This window comes from Pinus tabuliformis, chromosome 6 (assembly GCF_031772625.1).
Source record: "Pinus tabuliformis cultivar Carrire ecotype Pingquan chromosome 6, CPIR1, whole genome shotgun sequence".
NCBI lineage: Eukaryota > Viridiplantae > Streptophyta > Pinopsida > Pinales > Pinaceae > Pinus > Pinus tabuliformis.
This window is the reverse complement of record NC_142292.1, coordinates 1,185,972,765-1,185,985,494: the sequence shown is the minus strand read 5'-3', so window position 1 is coordinate 1,185,985,494 and position 12,730 is coordinate 1,185,972,765.

Here is a 12,730-nt window from a genome sequence, read left to right as displayed (position 1 = left end):
GCAACCCCACCTAATGGGAAGATACTTCAAGGTAAAAAGGGATCATGATAGCTTTAAATACTTTTTAGAACAAAGATTATCCTCTGAAGAGCAACAAAAGTGGGTCACAAGGATGTTGGGTTAGGACTTTGAAATCATCTACAAAATAGGGAAGCAAAATGTGGTGGCAGATGCACTCTTACGAAAGGATGAGGATGTGGAAGCATTATTGTGCACCATTTCTATTATCGAACCAGATTAGATAAACGAAGCAAGGGAGGAAGGGAAGAATGATGAATAAGTGTGGACACTTATTCAAAAGTTACAACAAGATTCCAGTACATCTGATACATTTAGCTGGCAAAATGATTCATTATGGTACAAAGATCGCTTATACCTCTGCAAGAATTCGCAACTCAAACAAAATATTCTTATGAATTGCACACTTCTCCCTTAGGTGGGCACTCAGGATTTTTAAAAACTTACCACAGGGTTAAGAAGGAATTTTTTTGCGATGGCCTTAAATCAGATATTCAAAAGTTTGTGGCGGAATGTTTGGTTTTCCAATAAGATAAATTTGAAACAATTAAGACCTCAGGTCTATTACAACCTTTATCCATTCCAAGCCAACGTTGGGAGGAGCTTTCAATGGATTTTATCACAGGTTTACCCAAGCATGAGGGAAAGAGTGTCATCATGGTGGTAGTTGACAGACTTACCAAGTATGCACACTTTGTGCATTATCACATCCATTTAAAGTTAGTACAGTTTCTACTGCATTTATGGAAACAATTCAAAAGCTACATGGAAACCCAAATATTATTGTAAGTGACAGAGATCCCATTTTCACTGGAATTTTTTGGACAGAATTATTTTCTTGTCTTGGTACTCAATTAGCTCATAGCTCATCTTATCATCCTTAATCTGATGGGAAAACTGAGATAGTAAACCAATGTTTGGAAGGATGTCTTCGTTGCTTTGTATCTGATAAACAGACACAATGGGTCAAATGGTTGCCTCTGGCTGAATGGTGGTATAACACTTCCTTCCATACAACAACAAAAATGACCCCATTTATCGAACTTTATGAATATCAGCCACCATCAATCACATCATATTTAAGACAAAATTCTAAGGTTCAAGCAGTGGAACATCACATAGAACATCAACAACAAGTCCTCCAACTCTTAAAGGATAACCTCATGTTGGCACAGAATAGAATGAAACAACAGGAAGATCAACATCGCAACGAAAGAAGTTTTGATGTAGATGATTTGGTATTCCTACGACTACAATCATATAAACAAATGTCCCTAAAGCAAGCTAAAAAGGATAATAAATTATCACCAAAGTATTATGGTCCGTACAAGGTGTTGCAAAAGATTGGTATAATGACATACAAATTGGAGCTTCCTGTAGCGTCTCGAGTGGATCCACTTTTCGATGTTTCATGTTTAAAGAACGTTATAAGCGACAAGCTCCTAGTTTAAACAATATTGCCAAAACTTGATGAGGAAGGAAAAATTATATTGGATCCAGAAGCAGTCATAGAAACAAGAACTCGACAACTACATAATCGATCAATTTCAGAGTATCTCATCAAGTGGAAGAACTTATCTACTGAAGATTCCACTTGGGAGGATAAGAATTTTATACAAAAGCATCCAAAACTACTAATGCATTGAGGACAACACTTTTTTGAAGGAGAGGGGCATGCTAGGTCCCTATAATACTAGTGATTACCCCATTACTATTGTAGTTGTATCCCTTATTAATATTGTTGTGCCCCTATTGTCCCCATATTTTTATTATTGTGCCCCATAGAATCCCTCTATTGTTATTTTTGTGGCTTTATATTATTATTGTTAGGTCGGTTCGGTTATATTGTGACTCCTTAGACTCCTATATATAGAAAGGAGGTTTTGTCATTTGAATCATCCAAGAATTGTTCATTTTTGTAATGTAAAGGAGGTTGCCCCCTCGAAGAGGCTAAATTCTAAGCTGTTGATCTCTCTTTTCTATCTTTTTGTGAGCTAGTTTCATAACAACGAGGAAGTCTTTGACATCCTTTTGACCTATCATGGTGGGCATTGTAAAAGTCACTTTGCAGCAAAGATGATAGCATTCAAAGTGTTACAAGCAGGCTATTATTTGCCCATTCTTCATAAGGATTTGAAAATATATACTATTTAGTGTGATTGGTACGAAATGATGCGAAGGCCTACTCCAAGAGATGAAATGCCTCTGCAACCTCAGGTGACTTTTGAGCCATTTGACAAGTGGTGCATGGACTTCATTAGACTTATTGACCCTCCTTCCAAACAAAAACAATACATCATTGTGTGCACTGACTATCTGACTAAGTGGGCTGAAACCAAGGTAATTGAGGTAGCAATAGAAGAGAAGGTAGTTGAGTTCCGGAGGGAGAATGTATTTTACAAATTTGGGTACCCTGGAGAGCTGGTCACAAACAAAGGCAACCATTTTACCTCCAACATGATTGAATACTTACTCAACCATCACAATATAAAGCATAAAACCTCCACTCCCTATCATCCACAAGCTAATTGACAAGTGGAGGTGACCCATAGAGTGCTGGAGGGCATCTTGACCAATGTGGTAAGCAAAAACAGGAAGGATTGGACAGATGGACTAGTTGATGCCACATGGGCCTATAATACCACCAGGAAGACCACCACTCTATTCACACCATATGAGTTGGTCTATAGGAAAAAGTCCCTACTGTCCATTGAGTTTGAGTATAACACATTAAGGATGTATACCCAACTAGATCTAGATCTTAGCAATGCACAAAAAGAGAGATTGCTCCAGTTGAATGGTTCAAATGAGTTTAGAATGCAAACCCTCCTACATACATAGGTAATTCAACTTCAGTGGAAGATCTGGCATGATAAGAACATCAAGGAAAAGCATTTTCAAGAAGGTGATTGGGCTTTGTTATATGATTCTAGGTATAAAGAATTCAAGGACAAGTTAAGGACAAGATGGGTAAGACCTTATGTTGTAGAAAGATGCCATGATAATTATTCAGTATAGATTAGAACCATATATGAAGAGGCCATTCCTTTACTTTTTAATGGACACCGATTGAAAATTTAGAAGAGACCATTATCAAAACAATAGTTCGTTGATGGTATCAATAAAATAGTGATGGTAGTGGAGAAAGTTTCAGCTCCTAACTCATCAAATCACTGAGAGAAAAAAGAAAAAAGAAAAAAAATAAGAACTTAGGTGAAAACCTCCATGAAGCATCTAAGTCCCACTATCAGGTTGAAAACCTCTTTGGGCGGCCCAATGGTGTCAATAAAAAGAAAAAGGAGAAACAAATGAGAATAAAAAAAATCCCTGGGTAAAAATCTCTCTTGAGGCACTTAGGGAAAATAGCTATGATGAAAACCTCTTAGAGGAAACCTATCTATTTTCAAAAAAAAAAAAATAGAACAATCATGAAAGTTTTTATTTTGCAAGTCAGCAAGAAGGATGATCAGAGAGCAAAGGTGGATCACAAAGAAACCTATTTCACTCGCATTTTTATTTTTCCACTCATTTTCATTCATCACTCTACCATTTCTTTCATTTTTTCCACTAATTTTCTTGAATTTACAAGGGGATTGTGTTTTCTACAAGATCCCCTTAAAACCTACAGGATGATCCTATGGGAATCACAGTGACCCAAAAATCCTACAGGAAGTGACCTTAGGGAAAAAAAAAAAAATTGCCTTCTATGTCAATAAAATAGCATCCCTACATCATCATTCCATTACCATACATATGCCCACCTTCATCACCGCTGCATTCACCCCTAAAAATTATCAATTTCAAAAAAAAAATAAAAAAAATCATAGTCTTTGAAAAAGAGAGAAACATAGAGCAATAGGGAGCATCACCTGAGTATTCCTCATTTTACACACTCCTATTCTCCCTCTCCATCCATGTCACCATCCTGAAAATCCCAGCAAAGTATATGTCAATTAAGAGTTTTGACGAAGAAGTAGCTACAGGACATCTTGTAGGAAATCTTGTAGCAGCCTACCCCACAGAATACAAATCATGCGAACATCAAGGTTCAAGAACAATGATCCAAGAGTAGAAGGAATTCCAAAGAAGTAGCAACACCATCATGTTCAACACCAGGTATGTGCACCACAAAAGAATCATTAGAGAACAACAAAAAGGGGAAGAAGAATAGCATGCAACCAATACACATAGCAAGCACCTTCGGTCTCCAACATCTGCAACAAGGTATTAGAACCACAGGTAAGTATCCCGCTCACTCTCTCATGTGAATAATGTAGTCAAAAGATGTAAAGGTTATGAGTAAGTTGGTTTATAAGCCAAAGGTGGCTAGTTAACTTGGCCACCTTCAATCAGTCAACAAAGATCAAACAATTTGTCCTCTCACACGTGGCAGTAGTGAACTCAAAAATGGAAAGGAGAAGTGAAAAAGTAGTTAAGGCTATGGAAGCATGAAGTGGGAGTTGATTACAAGGAGTGGGGAATAATGAGGTGGTAGTGGGGACCAACAGTCCAAAAATGGAAACCGTACCTCAGCTTCCAGCACACCACCTCACCCCAAATGACCATACGAGGAAATAATCACCATCCCCATGCATTCATGCATTCATTTCCTTGAGGCTCACTCTCACAATTCAGTCTCATAACCAAGCAAGCTACAACAAAGAAGACACCATTGTTTTTCTACACAGGAATTCCTACAGGATTGCACAGGAAATCCTACAGGATTGCAGAGGAAACCTACAGGATTGGACGCAAGATTCCTACAAGATACACATAGATAGTCTGTAGGATAGGCCGAGAGGATTTTCAGAGGGGAAAACATGGGGGTTGGCCACAACAAACACTATGAAGAGGTAGGTTGTATAATTACATCCCTATTTCCAAGTAAATTGAACAAAAAATCCTCTAGTTTGAGTGAATTTGGGAGCTGTGCAAGAGAATTATCCACACAGTCATCTCAGTTTTTACTTCTGCATTTGAAAATTGTATCAACCATCTCATCTCCTCAAACCTCACCAACCAAGATGTCAGGAGGGTTTAATAGAAGGGAGCCCATTAACACTTTGAGAATCCAACAACATCCTCAGGTACTAGAAATCTTCACAAGCCATAATTGGATAGGATTTTTCGACAAATTAAGGGGGTATGATGATGAGGTGGCTTGAGATTTTTCTCTCTCCCTAATTCCACTTACCAGAGTCCATGCCACTATTGTGGTAAGAGGCCTCTCCATATTGCTCACCCTTAAACTCATCAAAAGAGTTACCACACTTCCCCTAGGAGTACCATCGAGGAGGGAAGACAAAGGAGATAGCCATATTGCCGAAAGGAAATTATTTTAGAAGGTGAGGAACCCATTGAGGACAAAAATGGAGTAAGGAGAGCAAGTCTACCATATCCTGGAATGATATGAGCTACCGACTTATCAAATAAATGTCATGTGAGAGTAGGTACAATGTGGTCTACGGCTATCATTTTAGGCTTCCTGAAGAGTTAAGATTTGGAGCAGAAACACCCTCTCACCATAGGTTCAGCATACCATACTTCCTACTGCAATCACTAATAGACACAAGCATCAAGGTGCAATAGGGAAATTCCAAATAGTTAGCTCACCATGGGTTAATTAGAATCCTCATAGAAAATGCCCTCCAAAACCTCATAATTCCTCTACAATGGTCATTTTTTAGAGACATGCAGGAAGAGGAAGACATCAAAGCTCTCACACATGATGTTATTCCTATTGTCAGTGGAAAGGATGAGGAAGAGACTGAAGAAGAGGAAGAATAAGTAGAGCAAGAAGAAGAAGCAACATAAGGAGATGAAGATGAGATGGATGAAGAAGAAGATGAAAAAGAAGAAAATGAGGAAGATGAATAAGAAGAGGAGAAAGATAAGTTGTATGATGAAGAAACATAGGGGGATTTTAAGGAGGAAATTGATAAAGAAGATGAGGATCTACTAGAGGAAGAAGAAAGCAAAGACAGAGGAAAAGAAACCAATGGGAAAGAGGGGATAGAAGACAAGGAGGAGCCACCTAGGGTGTCTCTAGAACCCACTAAGAGAGAGGCAACAACTACCCTCATTGCTCTTAGCACCCTCGTCAAGCAAAAAGGCACAAAAGATAGAGGTAGACCCCATTATATTTCAAGACAAGGAAAAGCACAAGAATAAGGAAAGGGAAACCCAAAACACCAACCAAAATTCCCACTGTGATTGAGGACTCACCTAAACAACAAGAGAAAATGCCTTCTCCTAAGTCTCCCATCACCTATGTGAGAAGGCCTATGACTAGATCCACCTCCTCCAAGGGAAAAAAAATCCTACCTATCGCCTAAGTGAGAAGGCTTATGACTAGATCCACCTCCTCCAAGGGAAAAAAATCCTACAGGATACACAACATGATATATAGGGAGTGGAAGCAGTCCTACAAGATACTCTGTTGAACCTACATGAGACGCAAAAATTGGAAAAGGAGGTAGGCCAATAGCAAGAAACTAAAGAAGGGGACCCAAAGTCAAAAGGACCTAGCCCCCAACCTATCGTTGACTCCCACTATAATTTTATTGAAGGCGGCAGGGTAATTCCTAAAAAAACTTATATTCCCTTGTTCTTCAAGCTTGAGAAGGAGAGAGCTGGAACTCATTGATGGATGCAGATTGCCAAGTCCAAGGGGGTGGAAGACATGTGTCACATGGAGGAGAAGCTTAAGGATATGGGTAGAGAGCTAAGTAGCTTAGAGACAGAGAGGCCATAATGAAAAATCAACTAGAAATAGAAAATGCATGGTTGAGGGGCAACTGCAAGAAAGAGAGAATCAATTGGCATGTGTTGGAAGCAATCCAATGTAGGATGCCAACTAAGTCCTATACCCTATACCTCAAGGAACAATGGCTATAGTTCCAGATCAAGACCCTAGCAGAGAGAGGAACCATGCCATTTCCGGACTATATGTAGTTCATTGATCTTTGTGATTAGAGTACACTAGAAGATATGGCCAAGATGTCTGAGATTTTATTCGTACAACATCGCCTTAACAGACATAAATGTATGGGACCCTAATGCCAAGCTATGAGGTTTACAGTTGATGGCTTTGGCATCATGGATGAACGAAGAAGAATCAAGGGTTGCAGAGATGAACAAGATATTGGAAATAGAGAAAATTGAACCTCTTGTGACCAGAGCTGAATATTAAGATCCCATGGCCCTCATCAATACCCATAATTTGATTATAAATGATCCTCAACTTGCACTTAGGTATCTTGCTGCCCAAGAGCAAGAAATTTCACATTTTGAGAACATGTTTAGGTTGTTACGGGATGATAGCATACATGCTTGTCTGAGGAGATGGAACACGTTGCCATACAACTTAAAGATAAGAGTGTACCACTCTCCTCAAAGACTGAGAGAAGAACTAAAGGGGACACCCATGTACAAGCAATCTATCCAAAGGATGAAAGTTAGTTGGATTGGCTTGAAACTTAGTCCACCACTACTCTTAGGAAAGCTAGAAGGAAGAAAGGAAGAAGAAGAAAAGAGGCAATGGGAGGAGGTAGAAAAGAAAGCAATCTTTTATGAACAAGAAGAGGAAACCACAATAGAGGCATGGGATGTCAGGGAGGTCACTAGAGCTATGAAGGATATGGATATTGATTGAGTTGCTCACAGGATGAGAAACACTTTTGGTAGGGGAGTGATGATAAGCCTCATCATTGGGCAATTATACGGGCCTTAATTCACCTCCTAGCTTAGTCAAACCAACTTTTCTCACAACTTATTACATGTTTTTATTATATTTTATTTATGAGATGAGTTAGATTTGGATATTATGCTTAATGGACTAATATGCATTGAATGCAGGATTGAAGGAGAAAATCAAGGAATTATGGCAAATACTAAGGTTAAAACTCGAATGGGACAAGGGAGAGGGATTGTAGGAGGTGAATCCTCCTCATTTACTTCTCCCCCATTTGAATATTCCTCCATCCATCACACGATCTCGAAGTGAAAGCAGGAAAGCCATGAGGATTAGAAGGAAATCAAGAAAGTGAGAGACAAAGAGCCAATTTATCTTGAGTTTGGGAGCCGAGCATCCCTAATTTTAAGGAAGTTGTTGGGGACTTTAGTTGTATAAGTAGAGAAGCCTAGAGACTCATTAGGATTCAAATTTTTGTTGTAAAACTCTAAGCTATTTCCGAGCTCTAGACTTGTGAAAGTTTTATTGATGTCATTTTTTGTTTTGGTAATAAGAATGAGTTTTGTTTTGAGATATCACTGAGTTAACTCAAAGGGCTTAATCTCTTGGTTTATGGCCCAACCTTAGTAGCCAAGGCTCCTCTTTCTTGTATCTATATGTTTACATTGGTCTCATAGATTTATTATTAATTTTCCTTTAGATGTATTTTCATTGCAAGTAGTGTAGATTGGATTTGTTATTTATTAGTTTACTTCCATTTGTGCCTTACTTCAGTACCAAGTTAGCAAGGATAAAAGTAGTACCGCAAGGCTATCAGTAGGTGTCTTGGCTACATTTCCTCCCTTTGGGATCATGATTTGAGGAAGCGACCCTTATGCAGCCCCAGAAACATATATTTCTATTTCTTGCATGAGCTTTACAGTTTACTGTATTTAAGTTAGCATTTGATCAATTTTTCAAAGTAGGATTTCATTACCATCTCTTCTATATTCACTCTTGTAGTAGATCTCATCCATGCTCTCATTCCTTTCAACAACTTTCCTCATGCATAATGTAGGCAGTTAGTTCATTAATTCTTCTTTTCTAGCTTATGGGAATGCTTCTTGTTTACATAGCATTTTGGAAATTATACATGTTTTATGCAAAGAAGGTGCTTTAGGAGTATAAAAAGACTTCATAGCCAGCAACTACCTTCCACTTCATCCACTATAGTCATTCCTTGTATTCACCACTGCCTTCACTAGTTTTCATCATTTTACATAGAAATTCTTCCAAGCACATTGAGTGAATCCAACCATCCTCTATCCTTGTTGTTGACTTCTACGTGATCCTAGATATTTGTGCACTTCATTCCACCCATCTACCACCTTCCCTAAGCCTTCCATCACCTCCAACACCTTCCATTTTTCTGTCAGCTGTATCTTGTAGTTTCCTAGTACATCTTGTAGGTTTTCTTGAGATGCCTGTTTTGAGGCCGAATTGCGGGAAAACCTCTAGGAAGTGACCAAAGGTATCCCAAGGGTCTCCCACACCATCCAACCATCTCCTAGCCCTTCCTTCCATCCTCCAAAATCCTTAATTTACCTGCCACATCATCAAAAGAAATTACTTTGCATACTTGATTTTGCATGAAAATACAAAAAGACAAAAATAGATTTATTTCAGTCCCTTTACTTGCACATTAGTGATGTTTGGTGCTTCTTAATTCCATGCTTAGATAGTATCATTTGGTTCATGTTAATTTATCATTATTGCAAAGCATAGTTTCTTAGCAGTTAATTAGGAAATGGTGTGATTTAGCATTGAGTTTCAGTCTTTTTCATTATTGCAGTAGAGTAGCTCTCCATTAGAGTAGATTTCCCTTTTTTCCATCAAGAGGCCAAGCTCCTTCTGACTCCATAGAAGTATGGCTTGAAAACCCAAATGGTCTCTTACCAGCTGGACCGTGAAAAAAGGCAGAACCATCACTCTTACTTGTGTATACAACATTGTCACGTCCAAGTTTGTACGAACATGGGGTTGATAAAGTAAAGCTTGTAGCCTAAGAGTTGCAGCATTCTTGTTGCGATACTGGCACTCATCACATTGCATGACCAAATTTTGTGTAGCTTGCTTGGATGCATCCTTTATTTTCTTTTCTTCTGAGCATCCCGCAGCCTTACTAGTTCTGATATCCATGTCTAATGTGGCACGCCACTCTGTTGGCCATCACTTGATTACCTCGTCTATATCTATATCTGTGACCAAATATGGCAAGTCATGCCATTTCTGCTGCAGTTTCTTTTGTGCCTGAATGTAAACTCAATGGAAGTTAGTCTTGAACGTGACATAAGCTAGCAACTGCATGTACAATGTAGTGTTGGCATTATGATTCTGGTATGGCTTTATGATACATATGTTGTACTTGATGGCAACCCACTCACCTCAGATGATAAATTATAGTGCAGAAAACTTCACGCACTTATATGCAGAGAAAAGCTTATTCTATGTAGAGAAAAGTTCACGCACTTATATGCAGAGAAACGTTTATTTCATGTAGAGAAAAGTTCACGGAATTTTATGCAGAGAAAAGTTTATTTCATGTAGAGAAAAGTTCACGCACTTTTATGCAGAGAAAAGTTTATTTCATGAAGAGAAAAAGTTCACGCACTTTCATGCAAGGAAAAGCACGTATATGTTGGAGAACTTACCTTTGGTCCATGGTAGTTAGTCCTTGGTATTTGAACCTATGAGGAAAAGTGCGTATATGTTGGAGAACTTACCTTTGGTCCATGGTAGTTAGTCCTTGGTATTTGAACCTATGAGGAAAAGCGCGTATATGTTGGAGAACTTACCTTTGGTCCATGGTAGTTAGTCCTTGGTATTTGAACCTATGGTTTTGGAGCATGGTACCTCGTCAAAAGTGTGTATATGTTGGAGAACTTACCTTTGGTCCATGGTGGTTAGTGCTTGGTATTATTGAGCCCCATGTTTTTGGGCCCCTTGTATTGGTTATCTATGGTATTGATCCATGATTTTAGGAAGAACCCTGCCTATGTAAAGCAAAGGAGATCACTTGGCTAATTCATCCTTGCAATTGAATATCTTAAGATCTGAAATATTGGGTTATTGTTTTGAAAGTTTGATCTATGAAAGTGAAGTTGATAGCGAATCTGTGAAGGGTGATCTCTCGAGTGCTGCAGCTGCGGAAGTGTGGAGGTGCCACAGAAGGCACAGTGCGGAGGTGCCACAGAAGGCGCAATGCGGAGACGCCACAAAGGCGCCACAGAAGGCGCAGTGTAGAGGCACCACAGAAGGCGCAGTGCGGAGGCGCCACAGAAGGCGCAGTGCAGAGGCGCCACAGAAGGCGCAGTGCGGAGACGGCATAGAGGCGCCACAGAAGGCGCAGTGCGGAGGCGCCACAGAAGGCGCAGGTGCGGTGGTCGCGGCGCCACAGAAGGCGCAGGTGCGGAGGTAGTACAGATATCCGCAGATCTATACCAGTGAAGTTGCGATCCCTGCTTAAATTTTGTTTTAACTGCCTTTGACTATTCTGCAGGGTTTTGGGTGCATAATTAATGTTTGGTTACTGGTATTGAGTTCAGATAACAGAGTGATTAATGAGTTATCTTTATGTACTAGATCTGGTTGATAGCTCTCATAATATCATTATATATGTATGGATCTATTGATTGGGTGATTCAGAAGGTTGTTTGATTATGAGCTTCAATGTTGTTGTTGGGTCCAGTATGAAAATTGGATGAAAAGTGGCCTTTCAGATTATGTGTTGTGCTTCAGTGTATCCAATCTGAAAATTGATGAAACGTGGTACCTGGAGGAGAGAAGATTGTAGGCCAGCGCCTATGTACTAGTATCTAAGCTAGTACAAAAGCTAAGGGAGATCTTTGGAGCATTGTAGCAGGTAGCAGCCTGCGTACTAGTAAATGGATCGGCTAGTACAAGAGCAAAGGGGGTTGTAGCTCCCGTACTGGTATAAGATTGCACCAGTACAAATATTGTAAAAGGATTTTCTTATTAAGAAGAAGATTGAGATGACTTGCAGCAGGTGGTTTTCCTCCCGCATTGGGTTTCCACCCTATATCATGGTGTTCATGTGTGTGCCTTATGTGTGATGATCTATTCTCTATTACGGCATCTGTTATCTGATAATATGGTTGATAATGTTCTAATGCACTCATTAAAGATCAATTAACTTAATCATAAGAAGTTGTGGAAGTAGCATATATGAATCTCATTATGGAAATGAAAAAGTTTTATTAATGTGATAATACTGATTCAACCCCCCTCTCAGTATTATTTCCAACATGTAGGGGACAACCTTGGACACTGGTTGATGGCCATGCAGAAGCTTCATTCCATCAACACCAAGAATATTTTCATTTTTGTGACCCACGCAGGGTCCTTTGTGGCCCATAGGAAGGCGAGCTATGCGGCTTCTGGCAATCCTTCTTTCAATGGAGGAAATTGGCTATACTTTGGCAGCTCCCATGCTTGCCCCCCAACATAGGTGTATTGACCAAGTATTTCAAGGTGGAATGATCAGTGTACATTTTGAACCACCCAACAGATAGTATGTGAATTTTTGAAGTTTGTACACCATAGCCAATCCTTCACGCTCTATCATTGAGTAATTCTTCTCGGCCTTTGATAACTTCTAGCTTGCGAAGGCTATAGGGTGGTCCATATCTCCTTCATGGCCTGTGTTGGCACTTCTCCCAACTCAATGCAAGAGGCATCAACATGTACATGGAATTCCTTCTTCCAATTATGGAAGACCGAGATCAATGTGGTGACCATATTTTCCTTCAAAAGATCTAAACTGCACTCACATTCTTCATCCCAACAGAATGTAGTGTCCTTCTTTAGTAGTTTCTCCATGGGCATGGTAATGTGAGTATAAGACTTGATGAAATTCCTGTAATATCGTGTATGTTCAAGTGTTGCACGCAGCTGTTTGACACTTCTTGGGGCCTACAAATTCACTATCACCACAATCTTTGTAGGGTCCACCATTATCTC